Genomic DNA, 15,458 nt, shown 5'->3' on the forward strand with positions numbered 1-15,458 from the left:
ACAAGGTCAGTACCGCTCCCCAGTGAGATAAGAATAACATGAATACTTATGAATAATTTCAAGTTAGAAATATGGTCGAGCATAAAAAGTCGTATGAAACTTGCCTATAATGGTAATAATTAAGACGCGAGTATGTTTATGAAACGAGCGCAAGCGAGTTTCATAAGAACTAATGTACTATTAGTTTTGTCCTTTAAATGTACAGAAATTTGATCCGAACAGATGTAACGTTTTAAAATTGCTGTGCAGAACGAAAAGTTACATATTTTCGGATCTCTATTTCTGCACAACTAAGGACAAAATTAAAATTCTTTCAATCATTTATTATCATAATACACTGCTCTCTTAAACTGGCTGAGCATAATGCTAAGTAATGCAATGACTTTCGCAAAACACGGTATGAATTTTTATCTCGAAAAACAAGCAAAAACGAGCAAAATTTCATTTAACATTTTGTTTGAAATGTCTCAAAGAATAATCCTCTGAAATTAATTATATTACTTACGGTTCACTCTGTATGAATTAACAATATTCCACATTCTTATAGGAAACATGGATTGAAATTTAACATGAGGTAAGACCGAAAATGTTATTTGTTGACGCTTCCTCAGAGACTATAATAATTTAGAGCTACCCTTAGATTATCAGATAAGATTCTGGCTTGTATAATAAGAGCATAATCTTCGGTTTAATGTCCACAACTTTCTTCCGTTTTAATTCAAATGTAACACAATTTCATAATTTACAATAATTGTAAATATTAATCAGTTTCTTGTACTAACTTTTCTTTGTGCGTTCCTATAAAGCGATATTTATTTTTGGGTACAGAATGTAACAGGAATATTATTATTGTTAATTTTGTTGTTATTAAGCTAAGAAAAATGTCATATACCGTATTTAGAGTAGAGGATAGTTTTAATGATATGTAATAGGCAATCCATTATCCATTATTACTGTTGATGAGTATAATAATGAAGAAAATGTAACTTTTTTTTTTTATAATTTCGGAAACAGCTTTCTCATGAATATGATAACTAGTAAAAACTAAGCTCTCGCGTTTCCAGAATATGTGCCAAAATACGAAGAATGTTAAAATGAAACCAGCATACAAACATAATTTTATATATTATTATATTGTACCGAAGTACATATGATATTTCCATGCAGATATTCTGCGTCATAATACGATGAAGGAGTAATGGAACGGAGAAAAATTCTCTCCGGCGCCGGGATTTGAATCAGGGTTTTCAGCTCTACGTGCTGACGCTTATTCCGTCGGATCCCGGCCAACTAGTCACTCATTACGAGTGCACCTCAGCACATGTATGGACTTCGGTCCTAGGTTCATAGATATCTATGACGTAGTGCAGAGGGCGGCCACTAGAGGGAACCCAAGAGTTGGAACTTAAAACTGAGACGATTCTTCCGACGCCGGGGTGGAATCCGGTGTGGCTTAGTGGATAAAGCGTCAGCACGTAGAGCTGAAAACCCGGGTTCAAATCCCGGCGCCGGAGAGAATTTTTCTCCGTTCCCTTACTTTTTCATCAAACATAATTTTAATTTTATAAAATAATTGCAGTACGAATAATTTCATTCTGCTATGGATGTTGAAGAAGAAGAATGCAGAATAAGACATCAAAAATGAGGTATTGAAAAGCAGTTAATGAATAAGGCATCAGTTCTAAAGATAATAGTGAAAGGAATTTTATTTTATTCTAATAGCTTCTGCAATATGTGAATAGAATATGTATGGACAGCGCTTGCGCTTCTCAACTTAACGTTTAGAGATTCGATTCCCTACCCTACCCAAAGTGAAGTGCAAGTCGTATATAATGAAAGGAGGTAGATACAGTACAGGAAAAAAGGAAGGGAGTATGAAAGGGAGAAAGAAAGAAACACACAAAGACGCAATAAACAAAGAAACAAACGAATGTATATGCAAAGAAAAAATGAAGAAAAGGAAGAAATAAACAAAGAGACAATGAAACAAATAAACAAACGAAGAAACAAAAAACAAAGAAAGAAAAAAACAATCTTACAAGGGAAAAACAAACAAAAAAGAAACAAACAAACAACAATAAATATCAAAAATAAAGAAAGAATCAAACAAAGACAGAAACAAAGAAACAAACAAACTACGAAGGGGGAAAGAAACAAATAAACAAAGAAGCAAAAAAACAAAGAAAGAAACAAACGAAACACAAAGAAAAAAGGAAAAAAGGAAGAGAAAGGAACAAAGGAAACAACAAAAAAGAACGAAAAAGAAAGAAACAAAGAAGAAAGGAACCACGTAAAAAAGGAAGCAGAAAGAAAGACAAAGAAACAAACTAAGAACCAAACTAAGAAAGAAGCAAACAAAACAAAGAAAGAAACAAACGAAGAAAAAAGAAAAGAAAGAAAGAAATAAACGAAGAAACAAGAAAAGAAAGAAAGAAACACAGAAGCAAACAAAACAAAGAAAGAAACGAAGAAACAAGAAAGCAAAGGAAGAAACAAAGAAAAAAGAAACGAACAAGGAAAGAAAGAGAGAAATCTTCCCCAACTATGAAATATCGCTAAGTTGATTATTGAAATCGAAACTTGCAATTAACTAATATTTCTATGGCGCATAAGACAAAATGATAGTCACATCTTTTCTCTACAGCAGAAAAGAGACGTTAATGACTGCGCGGGCAAGTCTGGAGACTCAATAATTCCAATTTTTAGCTGCTAAGTCTAATGATCTGTAGTGGTCGGGAAAAGTGTTAATTTTACAGGAGAAGGAAAAAACTGTCTTCACACTGGTGTATGTCGAGTTGATTTTCTTCTGTATGAATTATTGTAATGGGAGAAATACTGAGGCCTATGTCTCTTTTCCCAAGTGAGCAGATGTTCCGTAAGTTGTCAACAAATTAATAAAAAAAAAATTTGTGGAAACTGACTTATGCCACTTTCCCCAAGCATTGCAGAAATATTTATAGAGTTTTCCTGAAATTAATATATAGCATTTTATACAGCGACTTTGTTGGGACAAATTTTCCTCTCTCGTACTCTCTACACATCAATTATTGCTCCATCGATTCTCGACGCATCGTTGTACATCTAAAGACGTTTACAGTAGGACACCGCGATTAGGAGACCGGTCCGCACAAAGCCTGAGTGCATTATCAGCATTGTGACGGGCTTCACCGTACAATAGTACGAAGTCTGTGTACACACCGCACAACGAAAATGTTTGCTAGCTCATGGCTCTTAGTACAGAGCAATGTAACTATAGCTCCAGTGTACACTACATTGGACAACTGGGAGATCGTTTCAAACACGATAAAAAGAACACATCACAGCTACAACCAAATCACACAATACCTCCACATATGCAAAACATATAACAAACACGATGAAAGATTAATGGAGTATGTGGTACAATTAATATAACATTTGGAAACAAAATACGTAAAGACACAAAATTAAAGTTTTATAAAGTCATGGCTGTACCTACGCTGGCATATGGAAGTGAGACTTGGACATTAACCAAGAAGCAACAAAGCAAAATACAGACGACAGAAATGAAATTTCTAAGAAATGTGAAGGGATGTACGAAGACAGACTTAATAACAAATGAAAGCATAAGAGAAGAGTTAGAAATGTTTAATATAAATGAAAGGTTAAAAGATTTTTAAACAAAATTGGAAAGAACATGCCGATAGAATGCCAGATACCAGACTTACTAAACAAATAATGCAATATCATCCTAAAGGAAGAAGAATGGTGGGTGGACCTAGGAAACGATGGCTGGAGGACTTTGAAGACGGAACAGGCATTTGATTGCCTATACCATGAAGTGATGAAGAAGAAGAAGAAGAAGAAGAAGAAGAAGAAGAAGAAGTATTGTTCTAGTGTTTTTAATTTCTGTTTTTTTTTTCGACTGAGTGTGTAGCATTTCCATGTCCGTTTCTATATTTCTATACGTGTGGTTAGTGTTTGTTATATATATTATTTTAATGTACCGAAGTACATATGATATTTCCATGCAGATATTCTGCGTCATCATACGATGAAAGAATAATGGAACAGAGAAAAATTCTCTCCGGCGCCGGGATTTGAACCCGGGTTTTCAGCTCTACGTGCTGATGCTTTATCCACTAAGCCACACCGGATACAACCCCGGCGTCGGATAGAATCGTCTCAGATTAAGCTCCAAACTCTTGGGTTCCCTCTAGTGGCCGCCTACATCACTACATTATACATGTCTATGATCGTAGGACCGAAGTCCACACATGTGCTGAGGTGCACTCGTATGAGTGCAGAGGGCAGAGGGCGGCCACTAGAGGGAACCCAAGAGTTTGGAGCTTAATCTGAGACGATTCTATCCGACGCCGGGGTTGTATCCGGTGTGGCTTAGTGGATAAAGCATCAGCACGTAGAGCTGAAAACCCGGGTTCATATCCCGGCGCCGGAGAGAATTTTTCTCCGTTCTATTACTCTTTCATCGTATGATGATGCAGAATATCTGCATGGAAATATCATATGTACTTCGGTACATTAAAATAATATACATGATATGCGTAAATCACTTCGTGATAAGACGGCGCTTATTCCGTCGGATCCCGGCCAACTAGTCACTCATACGAGTGCACCTCAGCATATGTGTGGACTTCGGTCCTGCGTTCATAGACATGTGTGATGTAGTGCAGAGGGCGGCCACTAGAGGGAACCCAAGAGTTGGAGCTTAATCTGAGACGATTCTATCCGACGCCGGGGTTGTATCCGGTGTGGCTTAGTGGATAAAGCATCAGCACGTAGAGCTGAAAACCCGGGTTCAAATACCGGCGCCGGAGAGAATTTTTCTCTGTTCCATTATTCTTTCATCGTATGATGACGCAGAATATCTGCATGGAAATATCATATGTACTTCGGTACATTAAAATAATATATATAACAAACACTAACCACACGTATAGAAATATAGAAACGGACATGGAAATGCTACACACTCAGTCGAAAAAAAAAACAGAAATTAAAAACACTAGAACAATACTTCTTCTTCTTCTTCTTCTTCTTCTTCTTCATCACTTCATGGTATAGGCAATCAAATGCCTGTTCCGTCTTCAAAGTCCTCCAGCCATCGTTTCCTAGGTCCACCCACCATTCTTCTTCCTTTAGGATGATATTGCATTATTTGTTTAGTAAGTCTGGTATCTGGCATTCTATCGGCATGTTCTTTCCAATTTTGTTTAAAAATCTTTTAACCTTTCATTTATATTAAACATTTCTAACTCTTCTCTTATGCTTTCATTTGTTATTAAGTCTGTCTTCGTACATCCCTTCACATTTCTTAGAAATTTCATTTCTGTCGTCTGTATTTTGCTTTGTTGCTTCTTGGTTAATGTCCAAGTCTCACTTCCATATGCCAGCGTAGGTACAGCCATGACTTTATAAAACTTTAATTTTGTGTCTTTACGTATTTTGTTTCCAAATGTTATATTAATTGTACCACATACTCTTTGAAAATTACATATTTTATTGTCCACGCTATATTCTTTATCAAAACCAACATTACTTCCCAAGTAATTAAAATGGCTTACCTGTTCTATGCAGCAGTTATTTATAGCTATTTTTGTTCTAATGGGTCCTTCCCTATGAATGCCATTACCTTTAGAACAGTACTTAAGACAAAAAATCACACCCACAACACATCTCAATACACAACTAAATTTCAGAACACACAACCTATTCGACTCCACACTACCAAACAAAATGGCACTCCGATCAAAACAATAATTGAAGAAACCGGAAGAAGCAAGGGCTAACTAGTTCTGATGTTGACTGAAACGAAAGTCGAAACAAGTCAACCAAGTACCGTATTTGCTCGCGTAATTTGCGCACTTTTTAATTAGCTTTGGCCACTGGAAAATTGGGGTGCGTAAAATATGCGGATTTTTCAAATAAGAGGTCCTGTTCTGAGTTTATCTCAATTAATACATGTATAGGTAAGTATTTACGGTAGGGCTAATTTTCTATACCGGTAACTTGTCTCTGCCAAGGACAAGCATTGTTAAAGTAGCGGGACTTTGGGGTTTCTTTCTGAAGCAGGTACTTCAGTTGCTGTGAATGACCTACGATGGACTGTAGGGAAGGAAAATCCCTACTACACTGAAAAAAAATATGTACGTAATCCCTATTACACTGAAAAAAATATGTACGTAAAATGTGTGCGCAAAATACACGGAGCAAAAATAAAGTTCAAAATAATCCCTTAAAAATTAGGGTGCGCAAAATACGCGGGGGCGCAAATTACGCGAGCAAATACGGTAATATACCACCAGTTTTATTAATACTAGAAAATCGTTATTATATTAACTATATTCTTAAGGAATATAATGCTTTGAATGTCAATCGATACCATTATTGATCAATAGAGAAATCGACGTTTTCATAAAAATTAAAAACCAAGAATGTAGCTTTTCAATTCTTATAAATAAATCTATTACTGTAATAAATATATCTCAGTACTTACTATGGCGAGCGAACTCTATTGTTCAAATAATAAAAATTACGAATTTCGAAAACCGTTTAACTTTCAAGACTTGTCTAACAGATATATAACTATTTCAAATGTTTTCCTATTTTGTCACTTCTGTCAACTTAATGTCTTCTGAAATAAATCAACGAGAATTTAAAGAGTCATAAATTCTATATACATTTCCATAACGTTTCAGTGCTATTCAATGTTGCAATTGGCGCAATAAACAATTCGCTTGCAGTGAGGTCGAACAAATGCTCAACGTGTCACGCGGAGTATAAATGTTCAAGGCATGCAATCAGATTGCTCTTCGAAAAGCCGTCTACAGTACAAAGGGTAGCCTACTACATCTAAGACTACGGTAAGAATCACGCTACACGGTGCCTTTTCGACAATGTGTCAATAAAAATAATTTTTCTCATGCTGTTTGCAAGTTTTCCGTAGATTTCCTCACAGAAGCGATTAGTATAAAATCTCCTAGTTCAACTGTCTCTAATAACCATTGTTACCATAACAGATAATTATATTCTGTAGGACCCAAAATTAATCTATTTTTCTCCTCTAATAACCATTGTTACCATAACATATATTCTGTAGAACCAAAAATTAAACTTTACGTAGATTCTTCGCCCAAGAGTGCATAATATTGTGGAATCTCGGCCACCAAATTACTCAATTGAGTGCGCTCCTTGTATAATGGCAGTGGACTTAATATATGTCAACATACTGGAGTCAGACCACGAAGGGAAAAACACTAGAGGAGAGGGTTTCGATCCGGTGTTGTGGATAGAACTTCGGCGTAGCTCAGTGGTTAGAGCACTTGGTACGTAGAATCAAGGACCCGAGTTCGATCCCCGGCTCCGAAACAATTTTTTTTCCTCTAATAACCATTGAATTTTAGATAGCCTGAAGCGTGTGTTGAAATCTATGTATGTTAACACAGTCATCAAAATATGTGGCACGCTACTTTATCCACGTAGGGCGTTTTATTCTGTATTCTTAGTCATATTTTCATCACTGTCATTTTTCCTCATATTCCTCAGGTGTTTCAATTGCCTACGCACATTTTCTTTTATGCCAGTTATCTTTGATAATCCTATTTTAGTGGTCAATTTTCCATGGGTAAAATGTAAACTGAGATATTGCCACAAAACCAAGATAATTATGTTTCTGAAACGCAAAAGAAGCGTTATTGTAGTTTTTCAATCCGTAAACCTGGATAAAATAATTATCAACGTTGGTGAAAACGGCTGTAAGTGGCAGTAATCTTTATTTATATTTATTTCTCATTTAATAACGATAGTTACGCAAATGGAAGTATTCGTATCGGTTATGGTTCATGTGTGGCTGTAGCGCTATGCTATTTTTAGAGAATATTCTTATTACTGTGTACTTTAATCTAGTCCCCAATATTTTTGTTTCAGCATTATTCAGTAGGATGCTACTACAAAAGATCTTGATAGTGGTATTTCTTGCAGCGACAGTAACAATCCAAGTAAGTAAAATCGAGAACCGTTGCATATTTTAATAATTTCACACGTGAACACAAAATATTTCTAAGAGATCTGTCGCCTTTAGTGATCTGACTGATGATAGTGTTCATATTAAAGGACGTTAAGATCCTATCATGTCTTCCTTCGGGAGTCCCATGTGGTAGATTGTTGTTTTTGTTCTTTAGTCAACTGTCCGAAGATAGATACGAACTTCATACGTGATACCAACACGGCACCACTCATGAGGCAACTAGGCCAGAAAATAATGGAGTAGGGTGGCCACTTCCTTTTCCCGTGTGGTAGATTGTGGAACGTAAAAGAACTCTGTCCCTGACATATTTCTTCTTTATTCTTGACACTCAACTGAATGTGTCTAACAGTGCTCGTTTTCATACTCTCTCTCGCTATCATAATATTAATACTCGATCACAACGCGATAACACGCTAGAAATTCCACTTCACACATCATCTCTGTATTCCTCATCTTTCACTGCTGCTGCCTCTCGTTACTGGAACTCTCTGCCGCCTGAAGTCAAGGGCAGCCGAATATTGAAATCGTTCAAATCCAAGTTAGAAAATTATCTTATGACGATTTGCCAAACTAACTTACTATTATGACAAGTGTTGTATTGCATGTTTCCAGGTATTCACATTTTTTTATGTTCTAGTGATATTTAACTTATTTCATATTTTTGTTTTTATATTTTCCGATAAGTTGAGCTACATATAATCATAATTTTCCTTACTGTGTGTACTGCACTATTTTATTATTATTATTATTATTATTATTATTATTATTATTATTATTATTATTATTATCATTATTATTATTATTATTATTATTATTATTATCAATAATTGTCTTATTTTTTATACTTTGTATGTTTCATTTATTTTGATCTGCTGTTCACATTTTATTATGCTTTTTTCTTTCTTTCTGTATGTTATATATTATGTCTGATTTCTACTTACTTGTTGTTTACATTTTATTATTATTATTATCTTATTCAGTTTTGTGTGTAAAATTGCAGTGTACTTTGTAAATTTGTAGTGTTTTTTGTAACGCAGTTTCACTCCTGGTTGAGTGTTAGAGAAGGCCGTATGGCCTTAACTCTGCCAGGTTAAATAAATCATTATTATTATTATTATTATTATTATTATTATTATTATTATTATTATTATTATTTTGTTCATGACATATCTGCGGACAACAATAATCCTCGATATCCCTTTACATTATTTAAACCATTTTCAAATAGTCTGAACTGTAGTTACGCCTTAGGTTTCGAATGAGGTACTTGGCCTGTTTTGATATGTCACTCTAAACAATTCATATTAATATTTTAAGACCACTAATGTGATATAAATGTTACTAGCGGAAGCGATGCACCGAGACTGCCCTCGGTCATGGATTGGAATTTCGTTTGGGATGATTACATGATTGGTTCTCCAAATGTAAGACGAATATCCAGTGAACCCATGAGGTATCATGGAACTCATTTCGCTGTAAGAATTTCATTGTAGCCAGACAGCCAATGATATAATGTCATTAAATAACGAGTTCTAATGGTCTTGCTTTCAGATTCACCATCATACGATGTTGATTCTTTTTTATATTTCCATTTCGTACAATATTATGGTCACGAGACATAGGTCTAATCATATACTTAGTCTTTTCGCGATTTATTTCCAACCCTATCTCTTTACTTGCTTCAAGTAAATTCCGGTGTTTTCACTAATGATTTGTGGATTTTCTCCTAATATAGTTACATCATCCGCATAAACAAGGAGCTGATGTAACTCGTTCAATTCCAAACCCTCTCTGCTATCCTGGGCTTTCCTAAGGGCATATTCTAGAGCAAAGTTAAAAAGTAAAGGTGATAGTGCATCTCTTTGTTTTAGCCCGCAGTGAATTGAAAAAGCATTCGACAGAAACTAGCCTATATGGACTCTGCTGTACGTTTCAAAGATACATTTTAATTAATCGAACTAGTTTCTTGGGAATACCAAATTCAATAAGAAAACTATATTAAAACTTCTCTTTCGACCGAGTCATATGTCTTGATGAAATCTATGAATAACTGTTGTACTGTACCCTTATACTACCATTTTTTCTACAATATCATGGAACAATCTACCCCTATTAATATTCCCACTGTTTATTTTCAGAATGTGTTTTCTCAACTAGAATCACTAGACTCGGTCAAGTTCAAAATCTGCAATCCATGTAAGTCTTCTTTTGATTTCACTATGCTATATCACAATGACAACCTAAAATTGTATATTTTCAAGCCTAGAGGAATAGATGTTAATTGGGAGGAACATAGTCCATCTCTGAACACTTCAGCCCAAGGAGATTTCTTTACACCCATGATGAAATGAGTTCCGTGCCGATTGTTCTGCCAGGCTGAGTCAGTTTCACCACCCGCAACGAAGACATTGATTCGATTGTGACATGAAAAAAGAAACTCCATCTTAAAAATCAATCCTGGAAGGACACAAGCAATTATATTAGGACACAAACGGCAAACCAACGTTGTAAAACACCTCGACATTTCCCCCGTTAAAGTAACTACAGTGCATATCCCTTTCAGTTCTTCAGTAAAAAAAACTTGGCATTCGCATGGATAATAATCTCAACTGGGACATGCAAATCACAGAAACCTGCGAAAATTACATTCTATTATCCATGTGCTAAAAAGGATAAATGTTCATCTTCCCTCCTGCTCAAAAAAAGTCCCTTGTGCAGACGCTTGTATTTCCCTACTTTGACTATGCCGACATTTTACTGACTGACCTCTCCAGCGACAACAGAACGAAACTTCAACGTGCTCATAATTTGTGTGTACGTTTTGTAAGCAATGTTCGTAAATATGATCATATTACCCCATCCCTGGAAGCAATAGGTTGGCTTAAACTAGATAAGAAAAGAAATTTACTTCTCCTTCTCTTAGAAATATTGAACTCTTCTATTCCTTCGTACTTGTCTTCCTTCACTTACCTTTCTTCCCACCATTAAACACATGCTCTCGCCATGAAACAACACTAACAATAACATCTCATCGCACCTCCTCATACTCATCCTCTTTCACAATAGCCCTGCCAAGACTCTGGAATTCGCTACCTGCTAGCATCAGAGACTATCGAAATAAAATTTAATTCAAACGCAAACTTACTAGGCACTTGGTCAGTAATTGAGACTCGTTCAGACATGGTTTCTTGTAAATAGTTCTCTTAATCTATCACAAAATATTTCAATATCAAGTAATTTTATCACTATAAAATTTTGTTATTCTAGGTTAAATTTGTAATTCAGTAAACACAAAAATAAATATTATTTATTCTTAACTTCTATGAAAAATTGTGTAGCTTTCATTAATCAGATAATCTTTTAGTACTTTGATTTTTATTATAATTGTAAATTTAAAACTAATTGTAATTTTATTCTTCATATTTAGTTGTAATCCCCTAGTAGAGGGACAGAGAATGCCTGACGGCCTAATCTATACCATGTTAAACAAATACTATTAATACACAATCTATATCAGCGGTCGTCAGCACAGAGCACCCAGAGCCTAGCGTCTCTTACCCGCGGAGAACACAATGCACCATGGTGCACTCGTAGCTGCTAGCGGGTATGCTCTCTACCTCTTCCTGCTGCACGATGGGGCACACGGGAAGCTCCGCTTACTCTCTGCACATTTTAGCGAGTGCTGACGACCACTGATCTTTATCATACCTTATTTCCTAGATCTAAACGAGTAATTATGTCTTTTTAAAGTCCAGACTAAACACATAATATACTGTAATCGGCTGTAGTATTGTAAAGAAGACATTACAATCTGAAATCTATACTCCTTAATTAAAGTTTAAGAATTCTCTTTGTTAAATTACATGTGAGGAATATTAACGATTTCTATATTAATTTCTGAAATTAAGTAATTTTGAGTAACAAAATTGTTAAACATTTATGATATATTTCTTGTACACCTACATGATGTTTAAGGAAAAAATAATTTTATTTCTAACTCATGTCTTTATTATTATTATTATTATTATTATTATTATTATTATTATTATTATTATTATTATTATTAGTATTAGTAGTATTTATTTATTTAACCTGGTATAGATAAGGCCGTCACGCCCTCTCTGCCCCTCTACCAGGAGATTCCAACTACAATATGAACAATAAAATTAGAATTAGTATTACATTTATAATTACAATTACAAATAACATTACAATTAGTATTAAATTTACAATTACAAATACAATAAAATCAAAGTACGAAAAAATTACCTGAATAATGAAAGCTAGATAATTTATCATAGAGAAACAAAGAATATTTCATATTTACTGAATTACAAATTAAATCTAGAATAACAAAATTGTATAGTGATGAAATTACTGAATATTGAAATATTTTGTGATAGATTAAAGAAACTATTTACAAGAAATCAATTACTGACCAAGTGCCTAGTAAGTTTTCGTTTGAATTCAATTTTATTTCGACAGTCCCTGATGCTAGCAGGTAGCGAATTCCAGAGTCTTGGCAGGGCTATTGTGAAAGAAGATGAGTATGAGGAGGTGCGATGGGATGGTATTATTAGTGTTGTTTCATGACGAGAGCGTGTGTTCAGATTATGGTGGGAAGAAAGGTAAGTGAAGCGAGACAACAGGTACGAAGGAATAGAAGAGTTCAAGATTTCGAAGAGAAAGAGAAGTGGATGTAAATTTCTTTTCTTATCTAGTTTAAGCCAACCTATTGCTTCCAGGGATGGGGTAATATGATCATATTTACGAACATTGCTTACAAAACGTACACACAAATTATGAGCACGTTGAAGTTTCATTTTGTTGTCGCTGGAGAGGTCAGTCAGTAAAATGTCCGCATAGTCGAAATAGGGAAATGCAAGTGTCTGCACAAGGGACTTTTTTAAGCAAGAGGGGAGATGAACATTTATCCTTTTTAGCACATGGATAATAGAATATACTTTTCTGCAGGTTTCTGTGATTTGCATGTCCCAGTTGAGATTGTTATCCATGTGAATGCTAAGATTTTTTTACTGAAGAACTGAAAGCGATATGCACTGTACTTACTTTAACGTGGGAAATGTCGAGGTGTTTTACAGCGTCGGTTTGCCGTTTGTGTCCTAATATAATTGCTTGTGTCTTTCCAGGATTGATTTTAAGACGGAGTTTCTTTTTCCATGTCACAATCGAGTTAATGTCTTCGTTCAATTTATCTATAACGTCATTTACTCGGTCTAAGCGGGAAGAGATTATTATTATTATTATTATTATTATTATTATTATTATTATTATTATTATTATTATCATCATCATAATCATTATTTTGTTTCTGCCATTAATAGTAACGGAATATCTTGGTGCAGATCACACAGATATTTTCACTATTCATATTAATAATTTATTATTTTCAAAATTGTAATTAATCATTTCGATGTTTCTTTCAGTCAGCCATAAGGCATGCCACGGAGGCTTGAGATAATAGTCACATCCTACTCTCTTCTTCAAGACTTTCAGCAACATGCAAGATCGTAAGAGACTGGTAAAGAATAATGATGAAATAAATTGTCTCAACTGCAAATAATTTTAATTTGATTTACTTCATGCCTATCTTTACCTACATAAGATTTTTCATGTATCAATAAAACCCATAGAAGGAATGAAAATGTTATGTTTTATTTAAAGACGCTCGCAACTGCAGAGGTTATATCAGCGTCGCCGGATGTGCCGGAACTTTGTCCCGCAGGAGTTCTTTTACATGCCAGTAAATATACTGACATGAGCCTGTCGCATTTAAGCACACTTAAATGCCATCGACATGGCCCGGGATCGAACCCGCAACCGTGGGCATAGAAGGCCAGCGCTATACCAACTTGCCAACTAGGTCGACAGAAGGAATGAAGTTTAATTATTGTAAACCTCTTCCTCAAACTAGACCTCAACGACTGCCCTGGAGTTTGATTTTTTTTTTTCTACTAACGGGTATCGAAATAATGATGTAATGCGGTGGAAAGATATTCCATTCTGAAAACTCAATGCTTGTTATCCGTACTTTTGATCCAGAAAGTATAGATTTTATCATATCGTACATCTCCCTCCTTTGCAGTTTTACAGGATGTAGACTAGAGATGAACAAAACTAACTGCCGCTCTCGCTCGTGTTCGTTGCATTTGTCTTTCGAGTCTTGCCTCGTCATTCTCGCTGCGCTTCGAGTCTCGTCTCGTCATTCTCGTGCGCTTCGAGTCTCGCTCATCATTCTCGAAATAGCATTTGGTCGGCGTGGAAAGATTTCATAACTTTGAGTAACATACATCATTGAAGTAAATAACATTATAAATGTTTAAATGAGACAAAAAGACAAAACAGAACAGTATCTTAGTTATCAAAATGTTCTGGTTCTATTATATGATATTACCTATGGTTACACACATAGAAAAAAACAATTCTCAAATAAATTTGCATTTCTAAGAAACATAAAACATGATATCAATATCTTTTTACTTGAGATTGCGCAATTGATCTCAAACAAATGAAAAGAAAATTCCTAGCCTTTAATAAGGGCCTAGTAATTAAATAAAGACTGGGGAACGGATTATTATACACTGAAAGATAGAGATGATGTTTTCAGTCAGGTATAAACAACTGCTGACTTAGGGGCTACGGGAGTACGGGAAATGATCAATATCGAGTCTCGGAAGACTCACAAGCAGTCTTTACGTCAAGGACGCGACGTAATACAACATTGTCGTGCGGGTTTTCGGCTTTGCGGACGCTGTTAGTCTCGTTTTCTCGCTCGTTGTTCATCTCTAGTGTAGACTTTTTTTACAAATCCAAAATTTAAAATATGCATTACAAATCCACAATTTAAATGTAATAGAATATCTGAGGTTCTCTATAATAAAATACAAATAAATCGAATAATTAAAGGAAGAAAATCTCATCTAAATAAGAGGAATCGGGGAAGGATGCAAGAATACTTGTAGCATCACCGCGCTGAATGGCGATACCAATGCGCTGACGTAGATACTGATTGCTTCGAGGGTCCCCAGAAAGCTGCACTAAACTTCTGCCTATGGTGGAGATGAGAGCTTTGGCTTCACTACACCATGATCCAAACGTTTCAACCGCAAAAGGGACAAAAATATAATTATCTGCAAGATGTTTATATTTATGGTGTTTACTGATAGCGGGACTTTCTGCTGCAGATCCTGGTGTCTTAGAGGTTGAAGACAAATGAGAAGGAGCCAGTGTATCCACATATGTGGAATCTCAAATTAAGGATTTGCCTACACGCCACGGGACTAGAGTCAGACCATCGGGTCTCTTGCCGTCTGAACGGCTGATCCCGGAAGGTTCTAAGATGGATGGAACCCTTGAGGATGTTAGTGCTCTTTTAATGATGTCATTGAGCGATGAATGACGACAGAGACGC

General features: G+C 35.4%; 1 long non-coding RNA gene across 1 annotated transcript; it reads left to right on the plus strand.

Annotated features, from left to right (window-relative positions):
• Positions 1 to 6,746: 6,746 nt before the first annotated feature.
• LOC138700471 (uncharacterized) lies at positions 6,747 to 13,678 on the plus strand. The gene is made up of 4 exons (XR_011332354.1): positions 6,747 to 6,863; positions 7,927 to 7,997; positions 10,165 to 10,222; positions 13,474 to 13,678. It is a non-coding gene; the product is annotated as an uncharacterized lncRNA (long non-coding RNA).
• Positions 13,679 to 15,458: the final 1,780 nt, after the last annotated feature.

This window comes from Periplaneta americana, chromosome 5 (assembly GCF_040183065.1).
Source record: "Periplaneta americana isolate PAMFEO1 chromosome 5, P.americana_PAMFEO1_priV1, whole genome shotgun sequence".
NCBI lineage: Eukaryota > Metazoa > Arthropoda > Insecta > Blattodea > Blattidae > Periplaneta > Periplaneta americana.